This window comes from Heteronotia binoei, chromosome 16 (assembly GCF_032191835.1).
Source record: "Heteronotia binoei isolate CCM8104 ecotype False Entrance Well chromosome 16, APGP_CSIRO_Hbin_v1, whole genome shotgun sequence".
In the NCBI taxonomy this organism is placed as follows: domain Eukaryota; kingdom Metazoa; phylum Chordata; class Lepidosauria; order Squamata; family Gekkonidae; genus Heteronotia; species Heteronotia binoei.
In genome coordinates, this window is record NC_083238.1 from 31,589,718 (window position 1) to 31,612,867 (window position 23,150).

The following is a 23,150-nucleotide window of genomic DNA, read 5'->3' on the forward strand; positions in this document are numbered from 1 at the left end:
GGAAACTCGCCTACTTGGAAATGAAAGCTTTGGCTGCCCAGCAAAGCTGAGGGCAACTTCTCTCAAACTGAGGGTATAGACCAATACTGTGGGGTCTTGTGAGCAAAAATTCTACTTTGTGAGCTACTGGCATTAAAGTTGCGAACTACTGCATAAATTAGTTTTCTCTGGAGCCATTTTTCTTGAGCTAAGACAAAAATGTGTGAGCTGGAGGTTAAAAAACTGTGAGCTAGCTAACTCACTAACTCAACTTAGAGAGAACACTGGTACAGACCAAAGGATCCCAGCTCTGTTCTGCTTTGACCAAAGAAGGCTTTTATAAGTCTGTTTCCCTCAAAACCAGAATGACTCAAATCACTTTGGCAGAGATCAGAAGGAACTTGGAGATTTCACCCAAATTGACCTGAGTCATTTTGATCATAAGGAAAACAAGAAATAAGGTCTACTGGCTTCTCTGCTGTTCCCTTCAGCTGGGGGTGGGGGGAGAATGGTTGTGCTGGTGGAAAAAGAAGGAACCATACCAAGGAGCCAGTAAAGAAGCAAGCCTTGGGGGGCTGCATTCTGGCTGCTCATGGCACTTAAGACCCCACTGGGATATTTCCAAAAACGGGGGGGGGGGGGGGGGGACGGGACATGCTCTCCAAGGCCTCAAAATAGCAACTGGCAACAACAACTTCTAGTAAGACATAAAACCTGTATTTAAAAAAAACAAAACCAGAAGGATCAAAAGAGAACATAGCCATAAAACCAGCTGGCGCAAACAGCAGATTAAAACAGCAATACCAAAGTCCCAGAAGATAATACCAGTGCCATAAACTATGTAATTACGGAATAAAGAATAAAGAAGCATTTGAAGATGGGAAGGGAATGAAGAAACCCACCAAAATCCCGAAAACATCATTAGTTGCCATTTTTCAAGACACAGACCAAACGGAATCTGCCCAGAGATCCTCTGTTGCTTTCCTCGGAGCCTGTAGCTTGCTGCCTGTGTCTGTGCTCGGGCCCACGGCGGCAGCGGTGGTGGCACTCGCGGCAGCGGCTGCTGCTGCCTGTGTCTGTGCCCAGGCCCGCGGCAGCAGCGGCGGCGGCACTCGCGGCAGCAGCGGCGTCGTCACTCGTGGCGGCGGCTGCTGCTGCCTGTGTCTGTGCCCGGGCCCGCGGCAGCAGCGGCGGCGGCACTCGCGGCGGCTGCTGCTGCCTGTGTCTGTGCCTGGGCCCGCGGCGACAGCGGCGGCGGCACTCGCGGCGGCTGCTGCCTGTGTCTGTGCCCGGGCCCGCGGCGGCAGCGGCGGCGGCACTCGCGGCATCAGTGGCGGCACTCGCGGCAGCGGCTGCTGCTGTCTTTGCCTGGGCCCGCGGCAGCAGCGGTGGCGGCACTCGCGTCAGCGGCGGCACTCGCGGCGGCGGCTGCTGCCTGTGTCTGTGCCTGGGCCCGCAGCGGCGGCACTGGCGGCGGCGGCCCTGTGAGGGGGAAGCGCCGTCCCTCCCCCGCTTCCAGATTTTTGGAGAGCGGGAGAGGAGGCTGCAAAACCAGGGGTCCCCCGCCAGGGGGGGGGGGATTTGGGAACCCTAATGAAAAATGGAAAAGCACTTGGGCCAGATGGATATATAACTAAATTTTTTAAAATCTTCAAAGAGGAATTAATACCAAAGTTGCAGAAGTTGATGAATACGATAAGAATGAAAGGGAAAATACCAAACACAGATGACCACTCGAAGATCTACAGTTACAGGTAAGCAACCTGTCTTTTCATTGATACCTAAGGAAGATAGAGATGTCACGAATGTAAAAAATTATAGACCAATTTCGCTATTAAATAATGACTATAAAATTTATACAAGAATCCTGGCAGAATGGCTTAAACAGCATTTGATAAATTTTATAAAGGAAGATCAAGCAGGTTTTCTTCTCAAAAGGCAAATAAGAGACAATATTAGAACTGTTGTAAATATTGTAGAATATTATGAAAGACATCCAGAAAAAGAAGTAGCATTATTCTTTGCAGATGCAGAGAAAGCATTTGACAATTTAAACTGGGACTTTATGTTTGCAGTAATGGAAAAAATGGAGCTTGGAGAATGCTTTATAAGAATGATAAAAGCAATATATTCTGAACAAAGCGCAAGGTATAAATGCAGATCTTACAGAAGATATGAAAATCAGCAAAGGTTGTCCACTTTCACCATTGTTCTTTATAATGACTCTTGAAATATTATTGATGCAGATACAAGAAGAAAAAGATATAGAAGGATTAAGAATAAAAGGATTTACTTATAAATACAGAGCTTTTGCAGATGATATAATGTTTATAAATGAAAACCCCAGACTAGTTACACCTTTGTTGTTAGCTAAAATACAAGAATATGGGGAGTTGGCGGGACTTTGTATTAATAGAGAAAAATAAAAAATTGTGTGTAAAAATATGCAGATAAATAAAGAACAAGAATTGCAGAAACTAACGGGCTGCAAAGTCACCTCCAAGGTGAAATATCTGGCGGTGGAGATAACAATGAAGAATATTGATCTGTTCAAAAATAATTATGAGAAGTTATTGCGTAAAATGGATGAAGACATGTTAAAATGGAACAAGCTTAATTTGTCATTGTTGGGTAGAATAGCTGCAATTAAAATGAATATTCTACCAAGAATAATGTATTTGTTTCAAATTATTCCAATTGTGAAGGATAGTAAATAATTTGATAAATGGCGAAGAAAAATTTCAGAATTTGTGTGGGCCGGGAAGAAACCAAGGATTAAAATGAAAATTTTGACAGATGCAAAAGAGAGAAGTGGATTTCAACTACCGAATTTAAAATTATATCAGGAAGCAGTTTGCTTAGTGTGGATAAAAGAATGGATAACGCTGTTAAACAGAAAACTTTTAGTGTTGGAAGGTCATGGAAATAAATTTGGCTGGCACGCATATTTGTTTTATGGAAAAAAGAAGATGGACGGTTTTTTCTCTCAATAAGAAATAATTTGTTAAGTACATGAATAAAATATAAGAAGTATGGAGATGAGAGAAGACCGTTATGGATAGTACCGGCGGAAGTAATAAAAATTACAGCTGAGATAGGGGAAGAAAAGTTGTTGTCATATAATCAACTGTTAAAAATACAAAGTGGCAAAATAGAACTCAAAACTGCTGAAGAGTTGAATAATAAATATGATTGGTTTCAAATGCAACAAATAAAGAGCTTGGTGGAGAATGATATTAAAACTGAAGGAATAAGAAAGGAGCAAACAAATGGGAAAAGTTCTGTTTGGAGACAATGATAAATTAATTTCAAAAGTATATACAGGTAAATCACTTTTACAATGGTCTACAGAAGATGAAGTAGTAAAATCTCAAATGATTAAATGGGCAATTAATGTAAATAAAGAAATACAGATGGAAACTTGGGAATATTTGTGGAAGTACTCTATGAAACTCTCAACATGCCAGAATATCAAAGAAAAATTGTTTTAAAATGATGTACAGATGGTATATAACTCCTAAAAAATTGGCAAAGATGAATAACAAGATGCCAGACAGATAGGGTTGCCAAGTCCAATTCAAGAAATATCTGGGGACTTTGGGGGTGGAGCCAGGAGAGTTTGGGGGTGGAGCCAGGAGACTTTGGGGGTGGAGCCAGGAGACATTGGGGGCGGAGCCAGGAGCAAGGGTGTGTTAAGCAGAGTGGAACTCCAAGGGAGTTCTGGCCATCACATTTAAAGGGACAGCACACCTTTTAAAATGCCTTTCTTCCACAGAAAATAATGAAAGATAGGGGCACCTTCTTTTGGGGCTCGTAGAATTGGACCCCCTGGTCCAATCCTTTTGAAACTTGGGGGGTATTTTGGGGAGAGGCACTAGATGCTATACTGAAAATTTGGCGCCTCTACCTCAAAAAACAGCCCCCCCCAGAGCCCCCGATACCCGCAGATCAATTCCCCATCATTCCCTATGGGAATTGTTCATGGAGGTGCATAATGGCTGCGGGGGAGGGGCTTCCCCCGCCGGCCAGCTGGCTGGGGGAGGGGGGAAGCCTGTAAAACCGGGTGATCCCCCGCTGGGACTTGGGGATTAGGAAGCCTACAGACAGATGTTGGAAATGTAAAAAGCATGAAGGTTCTTTCTACCATATGTGGTGGACTTGTGAGAGAGCTAAAATGTTTTGGCAGATGATTCAGCAAGAGATTTCTAAGATCTTGGAATATGAATTTAACAAAGTTGCAGAGACTTTTCTGTTAGTATTACAAATGGAAAAATTTCCAAAAGAAGACAGAACTTTAATCTGGTACTTGCTCTCAACTGCTAGGACATTGTATGCACAGTTGTGGAAGCAAGAAAAAATACCAGAGAAATGGGATTGGATTGTTAAAGTTATGACATGGAGTGAAATGGATAAGTTAACAAGAACTTTAAGAGACTATGATTTAGAAATATTTAAGATGGAGTGGAAGAAGTTCAGAAGATACGTAGAAAAAAAATGGAAAATAAAAGGACATTGGACAATCTTTGATAATGATTAAGTATAATTGGGGGGAAGATATGAACTTCGGTTCTTATTAATTAGGGGTACCTTTTAAAATGATGTTTTGAATTTACTACACTGGCGGGGGTCAAGTAAAGGGGGAAGGGTTATGTAGAAAGTAATATATGGGATTAAAAAAAGTAGTTATTAATGATATAAGAAATTGAATATATTGCCATATGTCACTAATAAAAATTGTTTGAAACATCTTATGATTGTGGGCCCATTTTTTCTGTCATCCGTGTAACATTAGAAACTCCACGACTCTATTCCGTATAGCCAGTAGGATTTAAATTAGTTGCCGATGACTTTGTCCTGTTGATGTCAGCAGATTTTAGCACAGAAGTCTTCAGGGACATTTTTGAAGCCAGGGCAGTGAAGACATTTGATGGGTTCCCCCCACCCTTAAAAGAATAGTGAGAGTTGAGCAGAACATTAAAAACACTACAGCTGTTGTCTGCCCAAGCACTGCCATAACCTTTCTACATTGGCTCAATTGATGATACTATTGAAGTAGATTGTAAATGTTCTAATTATGCATTGGAACAATTCTTAAGCATTAACAATAATTGCAGTGAAGTGATACTCCCATTGCTAATAATAAAAAATCAGAATAATGCTGTTTGAAAACTGGCTTAAAGGGGTACAAGAGAGTACAGTGTTCTTATCTGCACTGATTTACTGTTTTTGAAAAGCGAAAGGATTATGAAGCAGGAGCTCTTTACATCTCCTTGAAAGTGGCTCTCGATCTCCAGAAACATTCCGTCCCTGGAATAAATGTTTGATTTTATATTGAACATTGAAAAACAAATAGAAAGGTTATGTTTTTCTTCTTATTTTTTTGGCTTGTTGAATGCAAAGGATCAGGATGTTGACCTATAAGGAAGTAATCATCTTAACAAGAAAGCACTTAATGAATCTGTTTCTTGCCTCTGAGCTGATGCTGGTCTAGCATATTCTTTGCTAACAGTCAAAAAGTAAGAAATAACATCCTTAATCCACCAAAGTAGTTATTTAACTAGGGATTAATGCAGTCATCCTCAACATGGTACTTGTGGGTGCTATATGTCATCCAACTGATGCATATTCCTGATGCCCACTTTCCTCTTCTCCAAAAGATCCCTTTCCCCAAAGCAATCAGCCAGCCCTTCTTTTCGTCATTGGTCCATGAGGTACTTCAGAAGAGGCCAAAAGGTATCCTGACCTGAATAGTCCAGGCAAACCCCATCTCATCAGTTCTTGGAAGCCAAGCCTTGGGGAGGGACGGTGGCTCAGTGGTAGAGCATCTGCTTGCTAAGCAGAAGGTCCCAGGTTCAATCCCCAGCATCTCCAACTGAAAAAGGGTCCAGGCAAGTAGGCATGAAAAACCTCAACTTGAGACTCTGCTGACTCTGAGAGCTGCTGCCAGTCTGACTTTGATGGACCAAGGGTCTGATTCAGTATAAGGCAGCTTCATATGTTCCTATATATAATTCAGCAGGAGCTCACAGGAGCACAGCTCCTGAACTTTTCTGACACCCTCCCTCCTTCTCCCCACCTACCTACATTGTCCATTGAATAGTAGGTGCAGCTGCATAACAATCCCTGGATGAGCTCCACCACCTATTTTTCTACAAAATGATCCCTGTCGGAAGCTAAGCAGGGGTGACTCTGGCAAGTATTTGGATGAGATACCTCCTTGAAATACCAGCAATCAGGAAGCCAGGGGCAGGCTTTATTCAGCCACCTTTCTGAATATTCTCCAGGTCCCCGGTAGGGGTCAGTCACCAGAAGTCACCATGACTTCCAGGTGCAGACACACACACACACAAAGTAAAACGCAACAACAACAAAAAGAGGCCAGAAGGCATCTGTAGAGAGCATCCATTTGGAAACAGCAATCCCCATCATAGGAGAACCCTTGTCTTGCAACCTGCCAGTATTTTGTGACTAGCTGCAGCTTCACTTGCAGCTGTTTTGCAATTGGTCGAGCCCTTCTTGGCAGCCATTTGATAGTGCTACCTACCAGGGCCTCATGACTTTCATGGGCTGTAGACACTTTTGCCTTTGTGGACCCCACCCCCTTCCTCCATAAAATATTTAAAATTATATTTTACAACTGCATTGGGATAAAGACAAATATAATAGTCCTTTTAAGGTCTAGAGGCATGAAAATAAATTAATATTACTACACTTAAAATTTTTTATTTGAGAAAAAATTAAACATTTTTATAGGTCCTTAAAGTTTAGTGGGCACTATCTATGTATCTTATATATCTTATATTCTAACTTTATTCTTTCTGTAATATCATTTTGGGATTTCAATAAACTTTTGAAAAGTTTTTTTTTTTAAAGTTTAGTGGACGCAAAGTACTTACGCATTTGTGGGCCCCTCCTGCCATGATAATATCAATATTAAAAATTATTTTTGACATTAAATACTTCAACATTTTATTTTTTTTCTGTTTTAGTCAAAATTTATTAGATTGTCATTGGCCCTAAACGTTTAATTTTTTCCTGATGTGAGGGGGGAAATTAAAACATTTTCTTCAGCTCCAAAATTTCATTGTTTCTCCTTTTGATTGTAAAAAAAATTAAAACATTGTCATGGGGCCTTAAAAGTATCGTTAGCCCTAGACACTGCCTATTGTGCCTAAGGGATAAATCAGCCCTGCCACCCACTTTGTATTCACAGAATTCTAAAAGTGCTGTGGACTGAACAAGATCCGGAACCACTAGTTTAATGTGAATGGTAAAGTAAGAATTATGGGTTAGCATTCATGTGCATTTCCAACTTAACTAGTTGTGTGTCTCCATTGATTTATCACACGTATATTATACAGCATGTCCCACACCTTACAGTTTTAGAAAAAGGACACAATCTTACTGAGTGTTGCTTCATATATTAGAGTTTGCTACATTTTCCATATGTTCAACAATTTCCTAATACAATTTGTAAAAAGGTATGCATATCTTAGCACAAGATGCGGTGCGAGACTGTTCAGTGTCGTGTATACATCTGTTGAGCAGCTGCTGTGCTTATCTGCCTGATTTACATATTTTTATAACACAGACTTCCCTTCATATATTATAAAATTAATGAGAAATAATTGTTGAATGAGATGTTTATGAATTAGAATATTTATGTTCTGACTGACCTTGCTGCTAAAGATGGCTTGCAAATGGCAATTTCAAATGTACAGAATAAAATGAAACTCCTTTCCCCTAACAGACTTTTGCAGTGTGTCCCCCCATTAATTATTTTTTTAAAATTTTTATTTATTTTGTTTGTCTCCTGCCTTTGAGAAAGCAGGGAGGATTACTAAAATGTAGAAAACAATTCAGTCAGACAGCACAGAGTGTCCAGTGACAACGCAATAGGAATAGGGTAATGGAAATTAGGAAGCAGTAGAAAGCAAAAACTGTCTAAGGCATGACCTACCATAAAGAATGCCGAGAGTGGATTATAGTGCTACAAGAGAGTGCAGTCAAAGCAAAATGGTATGTACAATAAACATTGTGATAGACTACAATCCTATTCCTATCCTCTTGGACTGTCCCATTGTGCTTAAGTTCTAAACCCTTTATTAACATGTCCTGAACATTTGTATTTTGCACATTCTACAGAATGGTAGAAGTGCGGGAGTCTTCCTGGACTCCTTAGACAAGCCATTGCTCCAGGTGGTAACCACCACAGAGAATGCACATGTAGAGGCAGTTGCTGATCTTTCCTGTTTGCAGGGTGGCACCCTCAGAAGGCTTTGCTCAGTGCATAGTGGGAGAGGCAGTCCTGCAAGTTTACTGGTCCGAGGCCATGGAGGGCTTTGTAAGTGATGAAAAATGGCCTTGCAGTGCCTCCTCAGCATCTCTAGAGATGGTCACACGCACACCCCTTCCTGCCTCAGGGAGCATATGTCACAGTGTGTGAGCTGCAATAGAAAAAGCATGCATTCTAATTGATGCAAGGCAGGCCGCTCTAGTGGGTGGCAACCTGAGGACTACAACTGGTACACAGGGACATATTGTAACATGGAGCAACTCTGGGCGGCTGATGATCTGAACCTGGGGGGATAATGAGTGTAGGAAAGAAATGTATTCCCTCATGAATTAGCTAGGATAAGAGGATAAGTCATAAGCATGTGTGTCAGAGGTGGGGGGGATCAGTTTCCTGTCACAAGAGCAGGGTCACAGCTGGAACACTTCAACCTTTTATGTATTTATTTGGTTTATATCCCATCCTATCCCCAAAATGGGCTCAGGGCAGCTCACAACAATTAGAATATAAATAACATCTAGTAAAAGCCAGTTAAAACAGTCAGACGATCAAAGCAGGATGGCAGCAAACAAGATAAAACTTCAGGGCAGTTCTTAATGTTCCTGCGGAATAATTAGTCCAATTATATATTTCTGTGGGCAGGGGAAACTGAGATGGACTGAATGTTCACTGCCTTGGCCAAAGGCCTGGTGGAACAACTCTGTTTGTTTGATGATTGCTTAACTGTCTCTGCGAAGATACGGAGATAGTGATAAATAATCAGCAGTAGTCAGCTGAACAAAGAGCTGTGAAAAACCTGGTGGTTTGTGGGCGATTTGCAAAAAACACAATTGCCCGAATTGTGGTTTGTGAACCAGCCCAGTTTGTCACAAACTTTGATTCATACGTCAGTTTGTACCCACACAGGGCTTTTTTTGAGCAGGAATGCACAGGAACACAGTTCTAGCTAGCTTGCCGTCAGTGGGTGTGGCCTAATATGCAAATGAGTTCATGCTAGGCTTTTTCTACAAAAAAAGCCCTGTGTGAAACAATGGTGATGTTAGGGGGTGTGGCAAATATGCAAATCAGTTTCTGCTGCAGTTTTTCTACCAAAAAAGCCCTGCAATACACTTCCTTTGACTGGGTGCTTATTCGACGTAGAGAATGACTGGGAAGGGGTGTTGCCACCTAAATATCCCATTCCACTCCTCACTCTCTGTTTCACCAGTGTTTGGCTCCTGAGAAATATAATATTAAGACAATACCCATCCATCATAGAGGAGTTGTACTGAATTCTGTCTGGTTGCTGCAGGTTCTGTCTCATAGCTCTGCTCTGGTAGAGAATAATGGGGCCACAAATATTTGACTAGCAGTGGCAATATGTGGAATGGAGTGTATCCCATGTTTTCCCATGGTGAAAGCTTACATAGGTTATAGGCTTTATTGTCCGAAGAAATTCTCCAGCCTCCATAATGCAGACACTGTCTCTCCTAGAAAAGGAAAGGTTGTTAAGAAGAAGACCACAGAGTATACCCCGCCCTTCTCTCTGAATCAGAGTCTCAGAGCGGTTTACAATCTCCTTCCCCCACAACAGACACCCTGTGAGGTGGGTGGGGCTGAGTTCTCCCAGAAACTGCCCTTTCAAGGACAACTCCTATGAGAGCTATGGCTGACCTAAGGCCATTCCAGCAGGTGCAAGTGGAGGAGTGGGGAATCAAACCCGGTTCTCCCAGATAAGAGTTAAGCCAGAACCCAGTTTCTTAATACACCAAAGGGCAAGTGAAGAAATTCTTGCACTTGTCTCATCACCAGAGTCCCAGCTTGGCTGCTCAGAAGTGTAAAAATACAATGCAAAAATGACTTAGCTTTATGTTACGATACTTGATCTGTATTCCATTGCTGGATCTGACATAGCTCTGCTGTCAGTCAATGACTGGGTCCTCAGTTATTCACAATCCTGCCCAAGAAGGATGAAGGAGGCAATGGGATAGCCCACTGACCAATTGGAGTGTTTTGGTTTATGCCATCTCTTTTAGTCATATATCATTAGACTGATGCCTGGGCTGAGAATAAAATCTTGACTAAACCATACTTCTTCTTCAGCTTGGTGCCCACTTCTTTTTTCCTCCATGCTTCATTGGTGGCTTCCATTAAAACAAAAGCATTGCTTTGGTGATGCAGACTCACTGTGCCGAGGTACCTTCAGGCTGCATCAACACAGCCTTAACACATGGGAAGGATTGTGCTTTTCTCTTGAAAGCTGGAGCTGACAAATTTTGCAATTTTTTTTGTTATGAAGAAAACAATTGTTTTGTAAGCATTCTTATTTAGTATTTAGATGATCCACCCATGTGTTGTACTATTCAAAAAACATTTCCCTCAGGTGTGAGTGGAGAAGGCCCCTTCTAAGATGATACCTCTCACCTGCCATTTTTCTACCTCAATTAAAAATAATTATTTTGTTTTTTTAACTAAAATACATTACAACACGGCTACCAACGTGAATCTACAGTAAGTACTGTTCATGCACTTGTTTCCCATCAATTTGTAGTATTGTGTATCGATTGTAAACTTGGGCTTTAAATCCCTCCCCCTTCTTTTCATTTTGGTATAACTTACCTTTATTTTGCTGGTAATAAAGCTTTATGTGTATGTCTGTGAAGTGAATTGTTTGATTTCTTCAGCAATATTTTTAAAAGCTAAATTAAAAAATAATACTTTTTTAATAAGCTGGTGCCCAGTTGACTGGTGGAAACTTTTGAATCACATGACAGGTTTTAATTAATGAACTTAACCGATTAATGAGCTAGACATTGCAGCCTGAAACATTATTAGACTATTGAGTGCAGTTAGCATTAGAGATGGACATGAACTAAAAAATGAACTGCGGTTTTGAACCGGTTCATTCAGTCGCACCATCCCCAAACTGGGAAAACAAACCGCCTTTTTTCCTTGGTGGTTCATTTGGTTCATTTTTTGCAGTTTGTTTTTCAAGACAGTCTGGCACCGATTCAGTCAATTCCTAGGCAGCACTGAGGGTGGACTTCTGGGAGCCCTAGAAACACCCATAACAATGGTCCATAGCTTGATTGTCAGCTCTGGGAGCTAATCATGCAGCTCCCATTCTGCTCTGTGGGAGCAGACACCTTAACTCAGCTGCTTTCACTTTGCAGCACAAAGAGAGAAGAGTTAGTTGTTGTGAGTTCTGAAGTTGAGCTTTTCTGAGGGCGCTTGCTTTGTGGGGCTATAGCTAGGACATTCCAAATCTAATCTTTGCCAAACTTGGAGGGCAGGTGGAAGAGAGCCTGCTGAAGACTCCCAATGTGTTTGACATCTCTAACTGATGAGGGGGCTATTCAACACCTTATGAACTAAACAAAACACAAACTGGTTCAGGTAATCAAATGAACCATGAACCAACTTGAACCACCATTTTCCTGCTTCATGCCGATACCTAGTTAGCATTAAAAAGTGAAATGTGTGTCATTGTGTCTTTTTTTATCTTGAAATCTTTCATGAGCTACCTAGCTTAATTCCCATGATAGACAATTGCAGGAGTGGAGTGAACCCAATCCCCTTCTTATGCATAGCAGCCCTAGTCTTCCTCGGTCATCTCCCATCAATGGCCAACCCTGATTAGCTTCCAAGCACTTACACGATTAGGCTAATCTGGGCTAATTAGGCTGCTATAAAGACAGTTTTTAGCTATATAATTCATAGAACATTTCTTATAAATTGCTGGACATTAAAGGCGAAGCACATAGAATCCTAGCCACAGTTGAACAGGTTTCAATAATTGCAGATTTATAATCCAGAACACTTTTTAATGAGGTTGACATGTAAAATGAAAACAATGTTTAATAACATACAGCTGCTGCATGCAAAACATGTTTTCATTGTAAAGGTATGCTTGCAAGTGTGTGAGTGGTGCATACTGAAATCTCAGAAGCTATGGTTGCTGGATAATAATAGGAGATAGGAGTGGGTAGGGTTTCCTGCAGAACTCCTTGCTTTCCTTCCAGAATGAATTATTTAAAGTAGTAAAAATGCTAGAACATATTACACAAATACATTCTTATTGCACAAATATATTGATGCATGTTGGACAGTTCTGCTTTTTGGGTTGGATCAAACCAGCTTTTCCACTGGTAGGAAAGGGAGGACAGTCCCCTCTGACCACCAAAAGGGCTATGCTAGATATCACGGAACCTGCATGGACAGAAGCCATGTGCAATGAGAGCTGTAATAAGAAAAAGGAAATGGGGTGAAGCTGAGCAAAACAATTGACAGGATCCAACTCTTCTTGTTGAACAGTTTGATAACCTTGGTGCAGAGTATTGCTTCCTTTGTGATGGACAGAATGCATGGCGCTGCCCATAATGTGATGATCGAGAAATGTATATCCCTTCCTTATCTCTTTGTTACCCCCATCTTCACAAACCTGACTTTCCACAGATTTGACATTATGCGAAGGGAAGAGGCTGCTGCCAATGCAGGGCACTTTTTTTTTGTTCAGTTGCACAGTCGAGTCCAACTCTTTGCAACCCCATGGACAAAGTCACGCTAGGCCCTCCTGTCTTCCACCATCCTCCGAAGTCTGCTCAAATTCATATTAGTTACACTGGTTGCTGTTATGCTGGCATCAGGCTTCAGCATTAGTCCATTGTGTCAGGGCCAAACTAAATGTTATGGTGTCCATGGGTCTAACCCATTATGATGAGCTAGCCTTGTTCCTGCACTCAGACACAGGATTTTTCCTCTTTTTTTCCTTCCTTTCCGCCTGAGCATCCCCTTTATCTACTTTATTATTTTGTGAAGGTTTATTGCTGTCCTACCCTGTCACAGTATTATATTCTGATGCTGGCTCAGCCCAGAAACTAGCGGGAAGAGATAAGATTACCCTCTTTAGCGTGAACGTCTGGAAATGGCACACAAGAGGCTTTAGAATATTCAAAGATAAACAAGATATTTTATTCAATATAAAGGGGAAAGGTCAGGTGAAATGACTGAGGTGAATCAAATGTAACTGTAAGGTAGCGTCTTATAATCACAAACTCCAGGTTGCCAATGCTTGAGAGTTGTTAAGCTTTTCACAAAGTCTTAAGAGTCTTATATGAGAGCCTTTCCCCCTCAGTGTTTCCTAATACACTTTCTTGAGTTTAACTCTTTCTTGAGTCTCCAATACACTTTTTTGAGTTTAACTCTTCAGGTTTCAGAAGGCAGGGATACACTACCAAGTACCCAAATTCCTTCTCAAAACTTACCAGGAATCACTCCACTCTTTGAGCTGTCAGGTGAAATGACTGAGGTGAATCAAATATAACTGTAAGGTAGCGTCTTATAATCACAAACTCCAGGTTGCCAATGCTTGAGAGTTGTTAAGCTTTTCACAAAGTCTTAAGAGTCTTATATGAGAGCCTTCCCCCCTCAGTGTTTCCTAAACTCTCCAATACACTTTCTTGAGTTTTAACTCTTCAGGTTTCAGAAGGCAGGGATACACTACCAAGTACCCAAATTCCTTCTCTAAACTTACCAGGAATCACTCCACTCTTTGAGCTGTCTCCCTTTCCATCTGGTTAGGGAATCCACTTAGAAAATCTATCACCTTTTCCTGGCCTGAATGGTGGTCTACACCAATTCTCCCATTCCTCCTTGCCAACCTTCCCAGTCCTCAGTCATTGTTAAATAGTTCTCAATCAGGGCTAAACAGTTCCAGTTCTCAGTCAGAACTAAACTGAGTTCTTTTCTACAGTCAGTTCTCAAGTCTTTCTGCTCAACTGACATTAACCAATCAAATTTCTTTGTGCAGCCTGTCACTCTGTGCTCTCTGGCTCTGTGAGGCATGAACCCTTCACAGTCTATTACAGGGGTGGCCAACGGTAGCTCTCCAGATGTTTTTTGCCTACAACTCCCATCAGCCCCAGCCATTGGTCATGCTGGCTGGGGCTGATGGGAGTTGTAGGCAAAAACATCTGGAGAGCTACTTTTGGCCACTCCTGGTATTACATGTTTATACAGCACTTATGAGTTTAAAGTGCAGTCTGTCACATCTGTGGACCTCAGTGCTATTTTAGAGCTGAATTTGGCCATTTAAAATTTATGTGAGGACCTGATCCCTGTTGGAATAGTTCACTGTGGCCTAATTTGAATGGGAAGAGAAAAGAATAACTGCAGGTGGGAAAGGGACTGATCCATTGTATGATGTTTATCTCTTGGCTCCTGTTATTGCTAGCCCCTCCCTGCTGCAAGTGAACATTCTTTTCTGTCAGTTGGAAGTAACTGCTGCCTTTTACCACACAATATGTTTTCTCTCTCAGCTTAATATTGCTTCACTTGTAAGGAAAGCCCCCCACTTTTTATACATATGGACATCGTGATCACCAGTATGGTTGCCAGGGTGCCTGGAGTTTTGACTCTCACACATCTGCTCTAAGAAGTGGACTTTGCTTACAGTTTCTAAGGCTTATGTGGATACTATAAGCCTCAGCTTTGCAGCTGCATTCTACACCTCTGGATGGGTGTTAGCCAGAACTCTGCTCCTTGTGTGCCCAGTCTTGGCCGCTGCAGTAAAGGAAGCCATGCCACCATGAACTGTACAAGCAAACAGTTTCCAGCCTGTTTCCATGAACCAAGGGCTAACACCACCAGAATCCATCTTGTTTTCCTGACTTCATATCCAACCGCTGCTTCAACTTTTGCATAAGGCAATCAAGCTTATCCAGGCATGGATCCTGCCAGACCACTCAAGCCTTTGTCTAACAAAACCCAGGACAAAGATTGGTGCCAGGAAGAAGATAGGAAAAGAGGAAGATCATCTCCTGCCTGAGCAAAGTCTTTTGTCTAACCCGGGGGATACCTAGGTCAATATTTGATTCTCTATTGTCACCTTTTCAGATAAGTCCATCTAATCTTAAGTGTTCCCCACCCAGTAATCACTTCTATTCTGTCACTTTGGAGCCTGCCCCATGGCCTCTTTCAATCTGAAAGTTCTTTCAGGTACACAGAACCCAGGCAGAGTTCATTGGTCAAGAGCAGGTACCCAATTAGATGCCACCAAGGAACTTGCTATTGGCTCTGCAATAGTCCAGCCCTCCTGGTCATTGCAGAGCCTCCCCTTTCTCCTCCCTCCTACCTCCCATCCCTTGAGGGCTCAAGGGAGTCCTTATAACCTCTGACCCAACTCCACTCATGTGTGCTTCTAGCAGTATCCCAATTCCGCTGTCTAGATCCATCCCCAATTCTGGCCACAGTTTTGGGTCCATTTCCCCCGTCCTCTTTTGTCGCCATTGGAGCCTTCCTTGAAGACTACGATAGGTAATATTACCCTGTGTGTCTACCCTTTATGTTCCCCTATCGATCTATCTATATTTCTTAGGACTGTGTGTGTGTATGATTGTATGTGTATTTTTATCTTGTATGGAAGTCTATATATTTTTCCAATAAATTATAATTGATTTCACTAAATTAGAGTCCCAAATATCTAAGCATTACTTTTCTGGACGTGTATTCTTGTATACATTGGTAAAAGATTCCGAGTGAGCCAGATGCCCACCTAACTAATTCCCCAACCTCGTTTTGAGGGCATTTAGGCTAACACACTGTAAATAATTAATAAACAATGTTAATTGTTCCTAAAGTAAACATGTGTGCCAAATGAAATTATTTTACATGGAACTCCTCTACAGACTCTGCTATAGAAGAAGAGGTAGAATATCCTGCACCTGATGAGTGAAGATATTGCCCCATAAGGAGGATTAGTTGGCACATTTAAAGATATATATATACACACACACACACACACCTCCCTATACCTCCCTAACAATCCTAACTGGGACTGTAGCACTGTGGGATTGTGTGAGCTTGTGTCTCCTCCCCGCCATCCTTTTTCAAGTGCTAAAACAGCCATGGGGAGCTGTTTGTACACTTGAAAAGGCATGGTGAGGGAGAGGAAATAAGATCATGTATTCCCACAGCACTTTGGGCTAATCAAGATTGCGTCCTCATAACATTTTTTGATTGGTCGAGTTCAGCTCTGAAATGGGATCTGCAGGTCAGACCTGTGGAAACCATAATTTCGCCTTCAGTATGGACACCCAAACGCTGTATTCAGTGAACCTCCTGGGTTACATCCAAAACACTGCCAGAGTGAAGCTGGTGAAGTGGGACATCCCTGCCTTTCCCATCCCCTCAGTCTTCCGCAGTTCCGCTGTAAAGGACCCTCAGGTACATTGTGTGTGTGTGGGCGGAATCAGGGATTTGCAGTGAAAGCAAGAAATCAGCGGAAATCACCCCTTTCCTCCTCTGCCAATAGAAGTGCTGTTCCGCAGACACATTTATTTAGTTATTTGCTGGCTTTCTTAATTTATATGTACCTTTCTCAGTGAGCCTTTTTTTGGGATCCAGCCCCACTGTGTGACAAAATGGCCAGATCGTTTCTTTTTAATAGTAGTTCCTTAAAACCACACATCCTCTCTGTTTGCTTCTGCTGCTCTTTGCACCCTCCCTTTCCTATCAGTTCCTTCTTATAGCCATTAATCACTTAGGGTTTTTTCCATGTGTCCACTTTACATGAACACACAAAACTGCCTTATGCCGAATTAGACCACTGGTCTATCAAGGTCAGTGCTGTCTAATTCAACTGAGCTGTCCTCTTGGGGTGGAGGTCTTTTGGATCACCAATTATTTGATCCTTTCTAAGGAGAGAAGCAGGGGATTGAACTGTGGACCTTCTACATGAAAACAGATGTTCTACCAGGGTTTCTGCACCTTTCTTCAGAATTGTCCCTCTTCCTCCTTCCCAATCATTCTGCCTCCCAAAGACTTTGCTTTTTTTTTCAGTTTTGTTTTAAGACCACTTGCCTCCTCTGCCACTGCTGACTAGGTATATCTAGGAAGGAAGGCAAACTTAGTATTGGAAGGAAGGATGCTCCTTTTTATCCTGAAGGTGGAGACACTACAAAAGCATTCTGACCTTTAATCCAGCGTCCTCCAACATGGTGCCCGTGTGTGCTGTGGTACCCACAGCCACCTTTCCTGGCACCCACTTAAGTGTTTAGAAAGTAGATAGCGCCAGGTGAGTCATTTGCTTGCAGTGCTTTTGATTGACCATTGGAGATCTGATTGGCTGTGCAGATATTTAAAACATTGCTGTGGCCACCACATCACAAGGATCATCCTGTGTGACTCAAGGTGAGCTGCTGCGGCCATTTTATGGCAGCCATTTTTGTGGCAGCCCGCCACACCGTGTCAGTGCTCAAAAGCTGCCCATAGGCTCAAAACCAGTCCATGACTGTTCACTTTTATATATTTTGGAACAAATGGATGCATTGTTTGCATTTTGGCTTCTTCTCAGTCCTTTGCATTTTAATTTGTCAAGGACACGTTAGCCACCCTGAGCCTACCATGGGACAGGGTGCAATATAAGTGCAATAAATAAATAAGACAAAAATGCACATCAGCCAACTTTGTCATATATATAACACACATACACAACAGGTTTCATAAAACCTCAAATAAGATTATCGCTATTCTTAATCTTTCTCTTCTGATTGTTTCTACTTTATGGGACCAAAGAATGGAATGTTCAGTAACTGTCACAGGGAAATTTCTATATATTAATGTAGTATTTTAAAAAAAATTAATCCAACTGTTACATTTGTGTAGAATGATTTGCCTTTTGGGTCTGCATGGTCCATATCTTACATTTATTGCATGCTGCAGAAAGAAGTCCCTTGGCTAACGTGTGTTTAATTTCATTTTTTCGTCTTCAGTTACAAGCTCCTGGCAGGCTTGTTACCCTGGTACTGTTACCTGGTGGCGCCAATATTTCATCAAAGACGTTAGACAAGCAGTCTACCTGGACATAGGCCCAGAGCTGCCTTCCTAAGGAGTGAACGTGATCTCTTGTGCTAAGGAATCCAAGACTTATAGTACTAGAATTCCCAAGGGAGTTGAAAGAAAACTGTGTTTGAGGCTTGGCTCTTGCAGGGTTTTTTTTTTCTTTTTTAACCATTCTCTTTGTGCTTTTGCAGCACACAGTCTTATGAGCAAATCGCTCTCTGAGCAGTCTTTTTTTTTTTGTCCCATTGATAACGTAAGGTAGAAAAGAGACTCTTTAAGTAGAAGGGATACAAGCCATTAAAGGTGCATTATAACGTTTCTTTTACATGCCTCGATTGCCACTTGTAGATGGTCTCACAACAGTGACTAAAGAGAAGGTAGCTTATTTATCTTCTTCATGGTCCCTGTGCAGTCTACACACTTGGGGTTCATGCCCTTTGCTCGAAGCCGACCTTGGAGAACTCCAATAGCAGTGAAGCTTGTTTTTGGCGGGCTCCTCTCCCACTCCGGGGAGCAGGCAGACAGTGCGCATGCCTCGAACGGAGGAGGAGCTCCGCCTCCTGCTCAGTTTCTTTTTTGCCGCCGCCCTTACCAGACTTCGTTGTGTTAGCTCCTCCACAGCGTTTCTCCTCAGCGTCTTTCCATTGTCGTCCTTCTTCGTCTTTTTGTCACTCCTTCTCTATTTCTTTGTTCTAAAAAAAAAAGACCCTCTATGAGTAAAACTTTCTTCCTTTCACCTCCTTCCCCCCCGTCACCCTGGCAGACAAAAAGGGGACCACCACCTTTTAAAAAAGGTGTCTAAAGTGTTGGGCGAAGCTCCCATCCATGGACGGACATTCATACTGCCTCCTGTGCCTGGGAGAGGGACACAAAGTTGAGACCTGTGTCCACTGTAAGGGGTTTGGCAAGCAGACGTGAAAGAACCAAGCTGCGTGCCTACAAAGCCATTTGCTTGAGCTATCTCTGATGCCCCGATCCTCCTCTTCGAAAGCCTCGCTGCCTCCCTCCCAAAAGGAGCAGGGAAATTTGGCTTCATTGGCCGCTTCTCATAAAAAGAAGCATAAGACCGATAGAAAGACCACACATCGGTTGTTGTTCCCAAGAAAGATGGAGGAAAACACCCCATCATGAACCTGAGAGATCTCAACCGCTTTATATGCCCCCAGAAATTCCGGATGTTCACCCTTCAAATGATCCTACAGCTGCTGCCAAAGGACGCCTGGTTAGCTTCCTTGGACCTGCAAGGTGTGTATTTTCACATCACCATTCAACTACACCATCGGCGCTATCTCAGATTCACGATAGGCCAACTTCACTACCAGTACAAGGCCCTGCTCTTTGGCCTCGTTACGGCTCCCCGCGTGTTCACAAAATGCATGGCCGTGGTAGCGGCAGCACTACATCAACAAGGAAGCCAGGTATTTCCATACATCAATGATTAGCTGATAGTGGCAGCATCAGCCAATCAGCTGCAGATGGACATTACATCAACTTTGCAGCTCCTCAAGGACCTGGGCCTTTCTGTGAACTTTGTGAAATTGCATCTACAGCCCACCCAAATCCTCTCTTTTATAGGAACTGTCATCAATACAACAGCATTCAAAGCTTTTCTACCTTTGGACAGAGCACAAAACTTAAAGAACTTGATCCAAACCTTTTTTCTCACTCCGACACAGACAGCGGAGCCTGTTCAACATTTGTTAGGCCTCATGGCGGCCACAACTGTGGTGATCCCATTTGCCTGTCTCAGGATGCAACCACTGCAGCTATGGTTTCTCTACAATTTCAAGCCAACGACTAAACCTCAAAATTTACTGCTGACTGTTCCAGAGGACGTCCTTCACTCTTTGAACTGGTGGCTCTGGACCACAACATGCTAATGGGCAAGGACTTTCAACTTTATCCACCACTCAAATGCTGACGACCGATGCTTCTTTCAGTGGCTGGGGAGCCCACTGCGGGAACTTCACAGCACAAGGATCCTGGTCCGTGGCAGACAGTGTGAGGCACATCAATGCACTACTGCTTCTGGCTATGCAGCATGCACTGAAATCTTTCCTCTTGTACTTGACAGGCCGACACGTCCAAGTAGCCTCGGACAATGTCACTACTATTTACTATATAAACAAACAAGGGGGCGTGAGGTCTGCGTCCCTTTGCAAACAGGACCTTCTTCTGTGGAACTGGTGCATTCACAACAACATCTTTCTCTCTGCAGTACATTTACCAGGAATAATGAACACTCATGCAGATGCACTCAGCAGATCAAGTCCCAGCGACCTGGAATGGACGATCAACGATTGTTACCTTCATCCCATCTTCCAAGCATGGGGCCTTCTCGAACCAATGCAAAATGCAAAATCTTTTTCAGCAGGGGTTCGCCAAAGAATCACTCGTTAGGGGACACTTTTCTTCATTGCTGGACAGAGAATCTATTTTACATGTTTCCACCGATACTGCTAATATCCAGGACCATGCAAAAAATACGAATGGACCACATGGACTGCATACTGATAACCCCGTGGTGGCCCCGTCAGGTCTGGTTTTCCTCTCTTCTGCTTCTCTCTTGAGAGAATTGCCGTCGCCTGCCTCTAGCTCCCGACATTCTGACTCAACACAACGGGAATGTCTGCCATAACGATCCGAAATTTTTCCAGTTGTCCGCCTGGAGGATCAAACCTTAGAATTCCCTCCAGAAGTCAGAGAAGTATTCCAGAATGCAAGGAAGCCTTCAACATGCAAATCCTACCAACTAAAGTGGAAGCGGTTCTTAGTCTATGCGGGAAAGCGGGCTATATGGCACCATTACAGATGCTCTTTTCTTACCTGCTTTCCCTCTCTCGTTCTGGCCTTAGTTTTTCTTCTCTAAAGGTCCATCTATCTGCTGTTTCAGCTTTCCCCATCCTGGTGGACAATTCATTCGTCTTCTCGCATCCGCTGTCAAAGGCATTCCTGAAAGGTTACTCACATATGAAACCTTCCATCAAACCTCTTATCTCCCCGTGGAGTCTCTCCCTCGTTCTCACACAGCTCATGGGAAAACCCTTTGAGCTATTAGCCATGACTTCCCTACATCTCCTTTCTTGGAAGGCGGCGTTCTTAGTGGCCGTAACGTCGGCTAAAAGAGCAAGCGACATATTAGCTTTCAGATCCGACTCGCCATACACTGTTTTCCATGAAGATAAGGTGGTGTTGCACGCTGACCCAACTTTTCTGCCCAAAGTTGTGTCGCCTTTTCATCTATCGCAATCCACTGTATTGCCAGCTTTCTGCCTGGATTCTACAGACAACATCCAGAAAACTTTACACACACTAGATGTGCCAGGGCACTCGCCTTTTACTTGCAAAGGACAGCTGCCTTCAGGAAAGACCAAAGACTATTTGTGGCCTATGGTGTTCGTTCACAGGGTACCAAGGTGTCACCTCAACACCTTTCCAAGTGGGTGTCTTCCACTATCAGGCTGTGCTATGAGATTGCAAAAGAACCCTTACCTGAAGTCATCCGTTCCACTAGAGCTGTTTCGACTTCCTCTGCCTTCTTACGTGGGGTTCCTCTGGAAGACATTTGTGCAGCAGCTACTTGGTCTTCTCCTGCTACTTTCATGACGCATTACTCCCTCGACGTGCGTTCTAGGCGGGATGCGTCCTTCAGAAGATCCGTACTGTCATCTATTTTCCAGTGACTGCACAGCACTGGATCTCAGGTGAGCCTGTAACAAGACATGCTTATATGTCACTAACCTGCATTTGGTTCTAGGTTGCTCGGATCTTGTGCCAGCATCCACGTATAATAGCTTGCTAATCACCCAAGTGTGTAGACTGTGCAGGGTCCACGAAGAAGATAAACAGGTTACTTACCTGTAACTGATGATCTTCGAGTGGTCACCTGTGCAGTCACACATGACCCGCCCAGCCTTCCCCACTGCTGGCACTTCCTTCTACTTATCTGCGGTTGGACTTGCTAGTAGTGGCTGGAAAAAACTGAGTGGGAGGCAGAGCTCCTCCCCCGTTCTAGACATGCACGCTGTGTGCCTGCTCTCCGGAGTGAGAGAAGAGCCCACCAAAAACACACTTCGCTGCTATTGGAGTTCTTCGAGGTTGGCTTCGTGTGTGACTGCACAGGTGACCACTCGAAGATCATCAGTTACAGATAAGCAACCTGTTTATATTGTCCCCTCTGTGGGTTTCCCCCGCTCTCCAAATAGATCACAGAATGCTGTTATTATATTAAGAGACTGAATCTGGTTCCAATATTTGCAGTGACTTTTCTTCCATAAAGAAACAGTTTTAAATCTGGTGCATTTGTGGATTTAGTAATCCATCAACCATTGTGCTACTCTCCATTCATTTGTTTTGTTGCAATTTATCTAGGATTGTTGTTGCATCATACATGGAATGTGTCGCAGTGGTGTATCTGTAATATTGAAGTACACTTGTATTTTTGATGCATCATTAGCAATTCCTTTAATTTTCTTATTTGTTGACATTGTATAAGTATAAAGCATAAGCAATAAGATTAAAAGGCAGCAGAATAAAACCTTGATAAAAAACAAGGGGCTGGATTCAAAGTACTGTCACGAGAGTTCAGTGAAATGCTCCTCGTGGGATGGGAGGGTAACCTTGGGAACAAGGGGAGAAAGAATGAGAGGGGAACTGGCAAAATTGCCCCCTTTCCACTGGCAGCAGTGTCTTATGCTGGTGGAAAACAAGGTAGAAAACAAGCAGTGTCTTATGCTGGTGCAAAAATATTTGATTCTTGTTTTGTTACTTAGTGTGAATGGCGTGGAGTTCTTAGAGATCCTTATCATGTCCCTCACGCTCTGGAGACCCCTGGCCAACTTCAAAAACTGCTGAGGATTTGGGGAACGCTTGGACATGGCATTGGGTATGATACTTGGAGCTGTATCAGGAAGGGGATTAGGCAGAAATCACATTGAGAGCCAGTGTGGTGTACTGCTTAAGAGTGGTGGACTCTAATCTGGAGAGCTGGGTTTGATTTTCCACTCTTCCACATGCAGCTGCTGGGTGATCTTGGGTTGATTCCACACAGTTCTCTCAG

General features: G+C 42.9%; 1 protein-coding gene and 1 non-coding gene across 2 annotated transcripts in view; both read left to right on the forward strand.

Annotated features, from left to right (window-relative positions):
* METAP1D (methionyl aminopeptidase type 1D, mitochondrial) overlaps nucleotides 1–23,150 on the forward strand; it is a 136,201-nt gene that overhangs the window by 6,377 nt on the left and 106,674 nt on the right. The gene's annotated exons all lie outside the window — the stretch shown is intronic.
* Nucleotides 5,784–5,850, forward strand: TRNAS-GCU (transfer RNA serine (anticodon GCU)). Its single transcript has one exon. It is a non-coding gene; the product is annotated as a tRNA-Ser (tRNA).